We start from the raw sequence: 15,862 nt of genomic DNA, 5'->3' as shown, positions 1-15,862 counted from the left end.
CCACCGGACTGTCCGGTAGGCCCAGTTTCGCTACGAATTGGGCTAAAAAGCCCGTCTTACCACCTAGGCCTATACCCTTTCGCCCCTAGAATATATATTCCGTGCTCCTCTTACTTTTTAGGGTTAGCAAAGTATTTGATAGACAAAGAGAGAGCTTTGCTCATCTTCCTCCTCTTGGAGATCTAGACCTCCTCTTGGAGAAGCTCCTCTTGAAGATCAAGCCCTCCTCTTGGAGATGATCCTCTTGTGGATATCAAGGCCTCCTCTTGCAGTAGGATCCCCATCATAGGATTGTCAAGACCTCATCTCCTTTGGATTTGGGATGAACTTTAACTTGTATCTTTCCCTTTGTTGTTCTTGTACCTTTGTGGATCTTGTGTGATTGTGAGTCTAGTGGATGTGTGATTGGACTTGTTCTTGAGTGTTTTCCTCTTGTGATTTCCCCTCTTGTTCTTCGTGTTCTTCGCGTTCTTCGTGGATTCCCCTTCAATTCGTGAAAGATCTACGCTTAGGGTCTCCACCCTACAACACATATGTAACTACTAAAGATCATTAAGGTAAAACCCAGCCATAGAATTAAAGTATCAAGTCATGTTTACTCCCATATGCAAACAACCTACTTACTCGGGTTTAAGCTTCTGTCACTCTAGCAACCCACCATAAGCAAATCATGAACATATTGCAAACCCTACGGCGGGGATCCCTCACACTTGCGCGACACGGAGAGCACCATAGGACAACACCAATAATAAAACATACAACTCAAACCAATCACGGTCATCAATTAACCCATAGGACAAAACAGACCTACTCAAACATCATATGATAGCCATACGTCATTGGGAAATAATATATAGCATTGAACACCATGTTTAAGTAGAGATTAGAGCGGGGAGAAGAGGTGTTACACCGCTGCATAGAGGGAGAGAGAGTTGGTGATGACGGTGGCGAAGTTGTTGGTGTAGATCATCGTCACAATGATGGCCCCGATGGCGTTCTGGCGCCATCGGGAGAGAGGGGGAGAGAGCTCCCTCCTTCTTATTCTTCTTCTTCTTCCTTGACCTTCCCCCTAGATGGGAGAAGGCACTACAAAAAAATACACTTCCGTGGTAATACGTGTTTGTCACAGTAGGTCACATTTTCTATCATGCATGTACATCCATGACGATTTTATGACAGAATTAGGATAGTCATACTTGTGTTGTCGTAGAAGCGTTCCATGACATTACCAAAATTATCATCACGGAAGTGTCCACTGAAAGTGCTAGTGATCGACTAGAGGGGGGGTGAATAGGCGATTTTTAAGAAAGTCTTCAAAACATGGAAGTTTCGAAGACAAATGATAGAAATAAACCTATTACCATGCAGCAGAAGGTAGACTACAGTAGGCAAGCCATAGTCAAGTATTCAATGAAGTGAAAGCACAAACACTAATAGCAGCTAGGCGGTATAGATCAGGATGGAAGATAGTATGAAGCCAATCAGAACAAGCAGTCACTCAGTGAAGACAAAAAGATAATGCAAACAGGCAATGACTTTACAAGGACCAACTGTAAATAAAGAGATGGAAAGGATAGAACCAGTTGCTCGTTGAAGACAATGATTTGTTGGACCAGTTCCAGTTGCTATGACAACTGTATGTCTGGTTAGGGAGGCTGAGATTTAACTCAGAAGACCGTGTCTTCACCTTATTCCCCTTGAGTTAAGGACACCCAGTCCTCGCATAATCACTCTGGTAAGTCTTCAAGGTAGACTTCCTAAAGTTCACAGACTTCGTTCACCAGCGATCCACAATGACTCTTGGATGCTCATAATGCGACGCCTAACCGGCTGGAGGATTCACAGTCCTCAAGTGTAATAAGTCTTCAGATCACACAGACAGGAAGACTTCAGTGATGCCTAACACTCTTTGGCTCTGGATGTTTAGGGCTTTGTCCTCGCAAGGATTCCTCTCTCAAAGGCTTCGAGGTGGGTTGCTCTCAAACGACAAAAAGTCGTGCACTAACTCTGAGCAGCCAACCAATTTATGGTGTAGGGGGTGGGCTATTTATAGCCACTAGGCAACCCGACCTAATTTGTCTGAAATGACCCTGGGTCACTAAGGAACTGACATGTGTGCCAATGGTCATATTTCAAACACACACGACAACTTTACTTGGGCTACAAGCAAAGCTGACTTATCCAACTCTGGATAAGATTTGCTCTCATTATCTTCACTCGAAGACATAGGATTTTGGTTAAGCATCACTTCAGTCATTCTGACTGGTTCACTTGGACCCCACTTAACAGTACGGGCCTATGACTCAACAAAGAAGAAAAGGAAACGACGAAACAACTAAGTCTTCGTGCTCCATAGTCTTCACGCGAAGTCTTCTCTTGTCATAGTCTTCAATGTGAATGTCTTCATATACCACCTTTGTCTTCAATGTCTTCATACATTTTTAGAGGTCATCTCCGGTAGGAAAACCGAATCAATGAGGGACTTCTACCTGTGTTATACTGCAATTCTCACAAACACATTAGTCCCTCAACCAGGTTTGTCGTCAATACTCCAAAACCAACTAGGGGTGGCACTAGATGCACTTACATCCACTTCCGTGACGATAAATGGCGCGTCATGGAAGTGTTTCCGTCAAGGGTAACCGACATGTGGCATCCACCATAATGGGTCACCTTTGAGCTATCGGGTACGGTTTTGGATCCGATAACCCGTTAACGGCATGGACCAATGGGGATTTTCCACATGTAAAATTCTCATTGGCGGGATGAAACACGTGTTGGCTCACCATTGGGACAGATGTCATCCACTCATTGGACAGGAGGAACCTATGATATGTCGACACATGGCACGGCCCAACAAAGGCCCATTTCGGTGAAAAGGCTGGCCCATTTGACTTGGTCAAAAGGTAACAGGTCGGCCCATGGAAAGCCTGTTAACGACCTGTTTGTATATAGCCCCATTACGGCCCGCTAACTCACGGCCTGTTATGGCCTATCGGAATTAAGCCCAGTAGCTTCATCTGGGCCATCCGATATGATTCCAACCCATTGTAACTTCCAGCCCATGTATGGCCCATGATGTCTTTTGGCCCATATGAGGCCCTTTGTAACTCTTGGCCCATTAACGTCCCGTGATGAATCTGGCCCGTAATGAACTATGTACCACTTTATACCCATTAACGGCCCATTAATCCATTGGGCCGTTTCCAACACTTGTAACCTTTCGGCCTTCTCAGGGCATATTTATTCTTGGGCTCATTTCCAGCATTCGGTTAGTTACGACCTGTTATTGGCCTTTTCTGCCTGTGGGCCAAATTCAGCCTGTGGTTACAATCGGCCTGTTTGTGGCCTGTTAATCCGTTGGGCCGTTTTCATAGCGTCATCAACTACGGCCGATTAACGATGGTCCATTATGGTCGGCCCATGAATGGATGATTCCAAATCTAGCCTGTTTACGACCCATAATGTGGCCTATTATTGGCCCATCTTTGGCCGATCAATCATACGGCGCGTAGAAGGCCCATTGCTATGACCCGTAGAAGGCCCATTGATTCTATGGCCCGTAGAAGGCCCATTTTTTCTACGGCTCGTAGAAATCCCATTGTTTCTACGACCCGTAGGAGGCCCATGGTAACTACAGTAAATATGTAGCCCATGGTTATTGTGGCCTAGTTTTAAAAAATAGGTTATTGCAGCCACTAGCAATCTGCGGAAAAAGAAATGCACCGACTACAAGCAAACAAATAAACAAGACAACAAGGAAATAAATAAGCAAGCAAGTTACACTAGGCTATCACAGCTATTACACATATTACATCCACTGGGCATCAAAGTTCGCCACCAGTGCAAATATAGGGAACAAAGCAGTATATCATATACACTGGTTGTAAAAGTTGGCGACCAGTGCAAATAAATGCCGCAACAAAACAAGTCCAGAACTGAAACCACTTCAGAAGAGCTCAAGAAACAATATCCTGGGTACCCATAATGCTGGCAAGATGGTTATCAAGCTTATTAAATTTCTCTTGTTTGGCGCTTAAATCCTCCAGTGCTTGCTGTTGCACCAGAAAGTATGCATCTTACTTTTGCAGGAACTTCCCCAGTCCTTCAACTTCCTGTTGTAGCATATCTTATTGATGTCTTTCAACTTGAAGTTGAGACTCAAGACGATGAACTGATTCAAGCAGCGAGTTCGAAGAGCTTGTGCCAGAAGTAGTGGCCAGTAACTCGAACACTACATCAAGACAAGACTTTTCGGTTGTCTCACTGTCGTCAAGATAGTTTTTATCAGCTTACTTGGAGACCAACAGGGATGTCTCACTATCTTGAACCTTATCTGCATTACTTCCTTTACCATTGCATAACAGGGTACTGTTCTCCAATATTTTGTCCGTATTCTAAAAGAGAAACAAGCAGACACATCACATGTTTACCATTTTGTATCTGAAACCCATTTTGGTAAATCAGTTCAGTAGTAAAGTGGACAGGATAATATCATGAAACATACATATATCTATGTACCATGGTCACTTTATGGTCTATATCATTCTAATTTTTTTTTGCCAAATCAAGATAGAGACACAATTCAAATAATATTTGTTCAAGACAAAGCAGAACAAAGAGAATATAAGTGTGGGAAACTACAGAGCAGTAACAACACTTGTAATGTGCATGACATGAAAACATAACTGTTTATTCAATTGAAACTGAAATCAACACAGAGCAAGTTACAACAGCAAACCAGTTAAAGAAACAGGTTTAAAACATACCTGTTGCGCTATTGGAGTTTCAATTCCATCCTTCAAATTTCAAAATAGTAGGTATGAGTAAATACAGTGATGCAAGAGCAAAGGAGTATGAACCATAGCTACAGAACCTGACCTGAGAACAATTCTTCTTCTGCTTCAAGCGTTGAGTTGGGATTCAGAGTGGTGGTCCTCGTGCTTTGGGCACTGCAGTTCCCTTACTAACTGCTCGTGTTTGGGTGCTCTGTGGTTGAGACAGTGCTGTGTCAACTAGAACTGGGTTACTATCTGCTGGGGTTGGGGTTAGAAGGGTTGTAGCTGGTTCTCTGTCCAACTGGGTAGGGGTACAATCTGCGAGAGTCTGGGTTACATGTGGTGGGGCTGGTTCTTGGGCAAGTACAGTCGTGGTTCTATCTGCATCAACTAGTAGCACTATATTTTCTGAAGCCCGTGTTGTTACTCCCTTAGATATTGCCATCACCCTCTCCAATTCAAATGGCTGGTAAACAAGAAAAGTAATTGAATGTACAAACATTGTATGATAGACAGGTGCAATGGATAGTGGGGAATAAAAGAGGGCATGAAATAATTCACATTTATGTTGTCTAACCAAACAGGATAGCATGACACAATTTCACATATATGATGGCTAACTAAACAGGATAGCATGACACAATTTCACATATATGATGGCTAACTAAAAAAGATGGAAAGACATTGTTCAAAATATGATGACTATGTAAATAGGATGACATGATATAGTAATATAATGTGTTTATTAAATAGGTTGGCATGCCATAATTCACATACATGCCGCCTACGGAAACATGATAGCATGATATAATTCACGAATAGAATGACATGATTCAAAATATGATGACTGTAAACACTAAACAGGATGAGATGATATAACTATATGATGTCTTTATTACATGGGTTCGCATGCCATAATTCAGATATATGCTATCTATGTAAACATGATGGCATGATATAATTCAAATATATGATTCATATAGTTGATATGTCTCCATCGTATCTACTTTCGAAACACTTTTGACCTTGTTTTGGAATCTAACTTGCATGATTTGAATGGAACTAACCCGGACTGACGCTGTTTTCAGCAGAATTGCCATGGTATTATCTTTGTGCAGAAATAAAAGTTCTCGGAATGACCTGAAACTTCACGGAGAATATTTTTGGAATATATAAAAAATACCAACGAAAGAATCAACACCAGGGGGGCCACACCCTGTCCACGAGGGTGGGGGCGCGCCCCCTGTCTCGTGGGCCCACTAAGGCTCCACCGACCTCAACTCCAACTCTATATAATCACGTTCAGGGAGAAAAAAATCAGGGAGAAGGATTCATCGCGTTTTACAATATGGAGCCGCCACCAAGCCCTAATCTCTCTCGGGAGGGCTCATCTGGAGTATGTTCGGGGCTCCAGAGAAGAGAATCCATCGCCATCGTCATCATCAACCTTCCTCCATCACCAATTTCATGATGCTCACCGTCGTGCGTGAGTAATTCCATTGTAGGCTTGCTGGACGGTGATAGGTTGGATGAGATTTATCATGTAATCGAGTTAGTTTTGTTAGGGTTTGATCCCTAGTATCCCTTATGTTCAGAGATTGATGTTGTTATGACTTTGCTATGCTTAATGCTTGTCACTAGGGCCCGAGTGCCATGATTTCAGATTTGAACCTATTATGTTTCCATGAATATATGTGAGTTCTTGATCCTATTTTGCATGTCAATAGTCACCTACTATGTGTCATGATCCGCTAACCTTGAAGTGCCAATAATCGGGACCAGTCCCGGTGATGACTATAGTTTGAGGAGTTCATGTATTCACTAAGTGTTAATGCTTTGTTTCGGTACTCTATTAAAAGGAGGCCTTAATCCCTTAGTTTCCAATAGGAACCCACTGCCACGGGAGGTAGGACAAAATATGTCATGCAAGTTATTTTCCATAAGTACGAATGACTATATTTGGAATACATGCCTACATTACATTGATGAACTGGAGCTAGTTCCGTGTCACCCTATGTTATAACTGTTGCATGAGGAATCGCATCCGACATAATTATCCATCACTAATCCAATGCCTACGAGCTTTTCACATATTGATCTTTGCTTAGTTACTTTTCCGTTGCTATTGTTACAATCGCTACAAAACCAATATTGTTACTTTTGCCACCGTCACCGTTACTTCCATATTACTTTCCTACTAAATACTTTGCTGCAGATATTAAGTCTTTCAGGTTCGATTGAATTGACAACTCAACTGTTAATACTTGAGAATATTCTTTGGCTCCCCTTGTTTGAATCAATAAATTGGGTTGAATACTCTAACCTCGAAAATTGTTGCGATCCCTTATACTTGTGGGTTATCAATAGTAAGCAAGTAAGCAGATGGCAATCGCATATATGATTTAAAAACTAAGAAATGCAAGACAACATGCATGACATCAGTAATATAACCCTGCCAAGTTTGAGCATAGACCTCAGGGGGAAAATAGGACTGGTCGTCAGTCTCTGAATCCTCCTCTGAGGAGCTATCTGTAACCAGCAAGATGTCTGCTTTAGCAGGTAGCATTGTCTGCTCTAAATACCTTGTTTTCACTCCAGATACTTCCATCACCGCTTCAAATAGTTGATGCACAGGAAGAGTAGTTGTATATACAAACGTTGTCGACAAATGGAACACGTAATACAAAAAAAGGATAGCATGATATAGTTCACATATATGATGATTGGCTAAACAACGTGGCATTGCATAATTCACATATATATTGCCTTGCAACAATATAACAATGCATAATTCACATATATAATGTCTTGCAACAAGATGGCATTGCATAATTAACATATATGGTAATTAGACACTAAACAGGTGGCATTCACACAAAGCATGTCTAGACTAATCAAATGACATAGCAATGCAAGACACCATATGCACGATATGAGCAACATAACCCTGCTAAGTTAGAGCATACACCTCAGGGTGGATAGGACCGGTCATCTGTCTCTGAATCCTCCCGTGAGGAGCTATCCGTAACCAGCGAGATATGCACTTCATCAGATAGCATAGTCTGCTCTGAAGGCCTTGTTTTCACTCCAGAATTTTCCATCACCCTGTCAAATGGCTGATGCACACAAAGAGTAGTTGAATGTACTAACATTGTTGACAAATGTAATACATAATGAAAAAAAATGATGGCCTGATATAATTCACATATAAGATGACTGGCTAAGCAGGATGGAATTGCAAAATTCACATATATGATGCCTGGATAAACAAGATGGCGTTGCATAATTCACATATACGATGAAGAAACTAAACAAATGGCATTCACACAAAGCATTCCTAAACTAAGCAGATGACATATTTGATGTATAAAGTAAGCAATGCAAGGCACCATATGCATCATATTCCCAACATCAGCATGCCAAGTTAGAGCGAAGACCTCAGGAGGTAAATAGGAGTGGTCTTCTCCTTCTGAATCCCCCTCAGAACAGTTATCTTCCTCTTGATTACAATCCGAAATGGGTGGAGGGGGTGCCTTTGCGCCTACCATGGAGTGACGTCTGCATGAAAATTTATTGCCACACAAGGCTCGTTTCTTTTCCTCTACATGTTCAATTCCATTGTGTACAATAACTGGCATGCATAGGAATAAAACATAGTGAGATTATGTAAGGAGTGCATGCCAAAATCTAGAGTGATGGTAGCAAAACAATGGATAGACCCAAAACCAATGATAGCAGGCAGATAATGGCTTTAGTTAAAAAGTACAGATAATGGCTTTTTAACTATTTGTTTCCCACCCAACATGAAGCTCATAGTAGACACCAGAGATTAACCAGATAGTAGATAAATACTACTGATTGTGGCCCCGATATGTACCCCACAAACATTTAAAAACTCAAGTTTGACCATTAGTTTGGAGCTGACTCAGAGTCTAATCAATGAACATGACAATAAAGTGGCATGTAATATTAAGCGATGCATAACATAAGCAGACACGAAAGAGTGCAACCTCTCTTGTGGACCCGTGTAGTCCTCGAGGCCATCAGCTCGATTGATGATGGTAATGCAGTTGTCGTGGCTGCCGGCGGCGGGGAAGAAGATCTGAGGCGGCGAAAGACAGCCTAGAGGCCGGATCCCTCCTGTGCTAGACCCTTCTATCATTGGAGCAGCTGAGCTGGGGTGGACGACGGCGCAACAGGAGCGGGACAAACTACACAAGGTTTTCTTTGACAACTATCTGTAAGAGAAGTAATTATGTAAGGGCTCGTTTGAATTGGAGGATTCTAACAACTTAGGTATAGGGAATACGCGATAATAGGGTAGGAATGCACGTGCAAAATAGAGAATTTAAAAACATAGGATTTCTGCCAATTTGGGTGTTTGGTTCACAAGAATTGGAAGATCACATGATGCAAAGAAGCATGATGAGATTAAGTCAAACCACAAGAAAATGTACGGTTATAATGCTATTATGCTACTATCTCTTAGTCTTGTGCTTCATGAATAGGAATTTGAAAAGGAGGACAAGTGGATATTAAAATTCCTATGGTTTTTCTTTCAAGAAGACACTAAAGGAACAAATCCTACAGTTTTCCTTTGCTCCATTCCTTTGAACCAAATGCATGAATAGTAGTACCATAGGAAACTTTCCAATTCCTATGTTTTTCCTTCAATTTTCCTTTCAAGCACTAGCGATTCTAGTAGGCAGGCATGAGTAGGGAAAAGCCTACACTCAAAAATGGTTTCTGTGCTACTTCTACTACTTTGGACCCAGGCCACTGCCCTACTAGCTCAACTCCCAGGCCCATCTACAAATGCACAACTCAAACTCGCAGAGATAAATAATGATGGCATTCAAGAGAGTCCATCACGGATAGCTAAGTTTCCTGGTACCTCACTGCTTGTCACATAGTCGGAGAAACTAATCGTATTTTACGTTACTACATGTGCTCAGTGGATAATATATATATATATATATATATATATATAACATGTAGAGTAAAAAAAGTGATGCAACAAGTGTACAACCTCTTTGGCAAAGCCATGTCGATCTCAGCGTGATTGGGTTGGTCGGTGAGGATGCTACGGTTGATTTGGCTGTCGGGGAGGGGAAGAAGATTTTAGGCATCTAGAGATGGAGCCTGGGGTACTTCTCCGCTGTAATGGAGGGTTTCGTCGTTGGAGCGGATCCGGTGAGTTGTACGACAGCGAGGCTGAAGCGGGACAAGAGACACAATGTTAACCTGAGTGGAATTCTAATAGCATCTCCAATAGATGACGTAAAATACATAACCACCAAGTGTTAGATGTAAAATACATCAGTCGCTCATCTCTGAACTTAACTGTCGAAACTGAATTTAACCATCGAAACTAAATTTAACTGTCGAAACTGAATTTTGTTGTCGAAACTAAATTTTACTATCGAAACTGAACACACTAGTAGTAGAAAAGCAGTAGTAGCAGCAGCGCCCGGAGCAGCAGCGCGTGCGAGGGCCGGGGCAGCTGGTCGTGTCACAGCATCTTGGGTAGCAGCTGCAGGGGCTTGAGGGAGAGCAGGATCTGCTGCTCGTGCAGTAGCAGCACACACAAGAGTAGAGCAGCGGCACAAGCAAGAGCAATAGCAGCAGTGCAAGCAAGAGCAAGAGCAAGAGCAGCAGCGCAAGCAAGAGCAAGAGCAGACAAGGCAGGGGACCAGGAGCAAGTGCAGAGCAGCAGTGCGAGCGAGAGCCAAAGCAGCAGCAGCTCCTACTGATGTGGACGTCATCGCCGAGGGAGCGACGCCGTGGAGGAAGTGGCCGGTGATGCCGCCGTAGACGGAGCTGCGCCATGTCGGCTCGGGACCGAGCGCCGGCGGCACCGTGAGATCGAATCAAGAAGAAAATGTAGCAATTAGTGTATAACCTCTTTGGTGGCATCGATTAGGCCTCAGCTTCATCCGAGGAAATGGTGATGATGCTGCTCTTCCAGTGGTGCAGGTGAAGACAGCGGTGTGGGAATGGAGGTGGCGCGAAAGACGAGGGGAACGTTGGGACAGCTCCTTGGAGGTGGAGGACTGGGTGGCTGAACCGCGGGATGACGAGATCGATGATGGATCCTCATACGGTATGATGGATGAGGGACGTCATGGTGTTGCTGTGGACGTCGTCATCGGGGAAGAGGCTCCGGTTGGGTGGCGGACGGAGGAGGGTGTGGGGCTTCGCGGGTTTTCGCGGCCTCGGTGTACGAATGGGTGGGCGGATGTGATGGGAGGGGGAACCATGGCTTAGGGATGCGCTTGTCCGAAATGTGGGGTATGTTACGAAAGTACCCCCACCGATTTGAGCTAGGCGGTTCTTCCAGTTCAGGGGTATCACAGGCATTTCGCGTGTTAGGATTTCACAGGAGGTGGGAGTTTTCGCATGCGTTGTAATTTTGAGATAGCAAGGCACGGGTTGAGATGGAGGGAGTTTTCAGAGCACAATGAGACAAAGATATATCTTAAATATTTCGGGATAAGAAGGCGCGGGTTGAAATTTCCGGACAAGCCTAACGTGTACTGAACCAAATCAATTCACACTTCCATCGACGAAAAAACAAAAAGAAATCAATTCACTCCACACAAGAGAGTCTAGTCCCATGTACTGTACAAAATCAATTTGCACTACGAATGCCATTCAAACTTTGAATTCATGTTATGTTCAATTAAAATATTTTGGTACGTGTATAATGCATGCAATCTGCTACTCAAATGAACGTTTTAGTGCATTCCAAACATATATACTACCTCTTCAATATGAACTAATTTTTATTTCGTTTCTCTATCTGAATAAGATCTGCAATCATGATTGTTGTGAAGTTAAACCATTTGAATTCATTTCTCTATTTTAATAAGATCTACAATCATCATTATTGTCAAGTTAAACCATCGTTTGTGTATTATCGCACACCACATGATTACTGTCCAGTTAGATATGAACTATGTGTACTATATGAACGCGAACTTGATTTTTTGAATCCACTTTATGTTGATTTCAAATCATAGTACATTTCAAGCTCTAGCTAGATCTTCATAATCTAAACCATGTGTCATATGTATAATGTGTTTATCACATAATGTATGGTGCCCCGCCCCCTATGCCTACAAGTATTTAGATGTGAGTTGCAAACGCCACACATTACCACAAATTCAAATAAAATGTGAGATTGTTCGATATACATAGTATGGTTTAGATTGTTTGATATTTAGTTGTGACCTGCATACGCCACACATTATCACAAATTCAAATAAAATGTGAGATTGTTCGATGCATAGTATGGTTTAGATTGTTCGATATTCAGCTGTGAGTTGCAAACACCACACATTATCACATTATGGTATAACATGTCCAAAATCACACCACGTGTATCACCGCTATATTCATGCATGCATATGTTTATAACACTATGATCTCCTATTCAAAGATATGAATCCACTTTCATATCAAATTATGATCTTTGCTAGTCTCTTACACCCACACAATCCTCTAACCATTGTAGCTAGCACTAACTTTCTCTCGTGCATGCACACACCCTCCTCTCCCTCCCCCTCCCTCAGCATTTTATCCATCGCGCACATTCATTTATTTTCTTTAGGTCGTTCTCCCACGGTCTCCACAACTCCTTTCCGACACACACCGATCGATAAACCTCTCCAGCGATGTTTGCCTACAACATACACATGCACCTTCCATCTCCTCCTTTATGTGTCCATACCTCATGTCTCTCATACGGTCCCACACACATGTAAACTCTCGCCCCTCTTTTTATCCATCTCACAATCGCACACACCTCCCCCTATCTAGCTAGTAGGCCTCTCGCACCACGTCCTAGCTCCATTCTCTCTATCTATCTATCTCGTCGGCCTTATTTGCATCTAACAAATGGATGTACACCGATTGATCTCCTGCTGTACATATAGCTAGCTAGGTCGTTATAACTCGTTTTCCCCATGCGTCGATTGATCTACCTCATTAGTTATGTCTCTCCCTTCCTCCGACAAACTGTTGGGGAACATAGTAATTCAAAAAAAATTCCTACGATCACACAAGATCTATCTAGGAGAAGCATAGCAACGAGACGGGAGAGTGTATCCATGTAGCCTCGTAGACCAAAAGCGGAAGCGTTATGTAACACCGTTGATGTAGTCGGACGTCTTCACGATCCAACCGATCCAAGTACCGAACGTATGGCACCTCCGTGTTCAGCACACATTCAGCACGACGATGCCCCTCGAGGTCTTGATCTAGTAGAGGGTCGAGGGAGAGTTCTGTCAGCATGATGGCGTGGCGATGGTGTTGATGATGTGATCCATGCAAGGCTTCGCCTAAGCACTATGACAATATGACCGAGGTGGTAAACTATGGAGGGGGGCACCGCACACGGCTAAGAAACAAATGTTGTGCCTTTGGGGTGCCCCCTGCCCACGTATATAAAGGACAACGAAGGAGGAGGCCGGCCCAAGGGGGGCGTGCCAAGAGGGGGGAGTCCTACTAGGACTCCGTTCCTAGTAGGATTCGGCCCCCTTTCCTTCCAACGGAGAGGGGGAAAGGGGAAGGGAGAGGGAGGGAGAAGGAAAGAGGGGGGTCGTGCCCCTCCCCTTGTCCAATTCGGATTGGGGAGGGGGGGCCTCCTCCCATGGCCTGCCTCCTGTCCTCCACTATGGCCCATTAGGCCCATTAACTTTCCCGGGGGTTCCTGTAACCTCCCGGTACTCCAAAAAATCCCCGATCTTCTTCGAAACCATTCCGGTGTCCGTATATAACCTTCCAATATATTAATCTTTACCTCTTGACCATTTCGACACTCCTCTCCATGTTCTTGATCTCATCCGAGACTCTGAACAAACTTAGGTCATCAAAAACACATAACTCATAATACAAATCGTCATCGAACGTTAAGCGTACGGACCCTACGGGTTCGATAGCTATGTAGACATGACCGAGACACATCTCCGGTCAATAACCAATAGCAGAACCTGGATGCTCATATTGCCTCCTACATATTCTACGAAGATCGTTATCGGTCAAACTGCATAACAACATATGTTATTCCCTTTGTCATTGGTATGTTACTTGCCTGAGATTCGATCATCGGTATCATCATACCTAGTTCAATCTCGTTACCGGCAAGTCTCTTTACTCATTCCGTAATGAATCATCCCACAACTAACTCATTAGTTACATTGCTTGCAAGGCTTATAGTGATGTGCATTACCGAGAGGGCCCAGAGATACCTCTGTGATACATGGAGTGACAAATCCTAATCTTGATCTATGCCAACTCAACAAACACCACCGGAGACACCTGTAGAGCATCTTTATAATCACCCAGTTACGTTGTGACGTTTTATAGCAAACAAGGTGTTCCTTCGGTATTTGGGAGTTGTTACATAATCTCATAGTCAAAGGAACATGTATAAGTCACGAAGAAAGCAATAGCAATAAAACTAAACGGTCATAATGCTAAGATAACAGATGGGTCTTGTCCATCACATCATTCTCTAATGATGTGATCCCGTTGATCAAATGACAACACATGTATATGGTTAGGAAACTCAACCATCTTTGATTAACGAGCTAGTCAAGTAGAGGCATACTAGGGACACTTTGTTTGTCTATGTATTCACACATGTATTAAGTTTCCGGTTAATACAATTCTAGCATGAATAATAAACATTTATCATGATATAAGGAAATATAAATAACAACTTTATTATTGCCTCTAGGGCATATTTCCTTCAATCTCCCACTTTCACTAGAGTCAATAATCTAGATTACATTGTAATGATTTTAACACCCATGGAGTCTTGGTGATGATCATGTTTTGCTCATGGAAGAGGCTTAGTCAATGGGTCTGCAACATTCAGATCCATATGTATTTTGCAAATCTCTATGTCTTCCTCCTTGACTTGACCACGGATGGAATTGAAGCGTCTCTTGATGTGTTTGGTTCTCTTGTGAAATCTGGATTCCTTCACCAAGGCTATTGCTCCAGTATTGTCATAAAAGATTTTCATTGGACCCGATGCACTAGGTATTACACCTAGATCGGATATGAACTCCTTCATCCAGACTCCTTCATTTGCTGCTTCCGAAGGAGCTATGTACTCCACTTCACACGTAGATCCCGCCATGATGCTCTGCTTGGAACTGCACCAATTGATGGCTCCACCGTTCAATATATATATATATATATATATATATATATATATATATGTTTTGCGACTTTGAGTCATCCGGATCAGTGTCAAAGCTTGCATCAACATAACCATTTACGACGAGCTCTTTGTCACCTCCATAAACGAGAAACATATCCTTAGTCCTTTTTCAGGTATTTCAGGATGTTCTTGAGCACTGTCCAGTGATCCACTCCTGGATTACTTTGGTACCTCCCTGCTAAACTTATAGCAAGGCACACATCAGGTTTGGTACACAACATTGCATACATGATAGAACCTATGGCTCAGGCATAGGGAATCATGTTCATTTTATCTCTATCTTCTGCAGTGGTCGGGCATTGAGTCTGACTCAACTTCACACCTTGTAACACAGGCAAGAAGCCTTTCTTTGACTGATCCATTTTGAACTTCTTCCAAACTTTATCAAGGTATGTGCTTTGTGAAAGTCCAATTAAGCATCTTGATCTATCTCTATAGATCTTGATGCCCAATATATAAGCAGCTTCACCGAGGTCTTTCATTGAAAAATTCTTATTCAAGTATCCTTTTATGCTATCCAGAAATTCTGTATTATTTCCAATCAACAATATGTCATCCACATATAATATTAAATGCTACAGAGCTCCCACTCACTTTCTTGTAAATACAGGCTTCTCCAAAAGTCTGTATAAAACCATATGCTTTGATCACGCTATCGAAGCGTATATTCCAACTCCGAGAGGCTTGCACCAGTCCATAAATGGATCGCTGGAGCTTGCACACTTTGTTAGAACCTTTTGGATCGACAAAACCTTCTAGTTGCATCATATACAACTCTTCTTTAAGATATCCATTAAGGAATGCACTTTTGACATCCATTTTCCAAATTTCATAATCATAAAATGCGGCA

Source organism: Triticum aestivum, chromosome 2A (genome assembly GCF_018294505.1).
Source record: "Triticum aestivum cultivar Chinese Spring chromosome 2A, IWGSC CS RefSeq v2.1, whole genome shotgun sequence".
Lineage (NCBI taxonomy): Eukaryota > Viridiplantae > Streptophyta > Magnoliopsida > Poales > Poaceae > Triticum > Triticum aestivum.
This window is presented reverse-complemented; position numbering follows the sequence as displayed.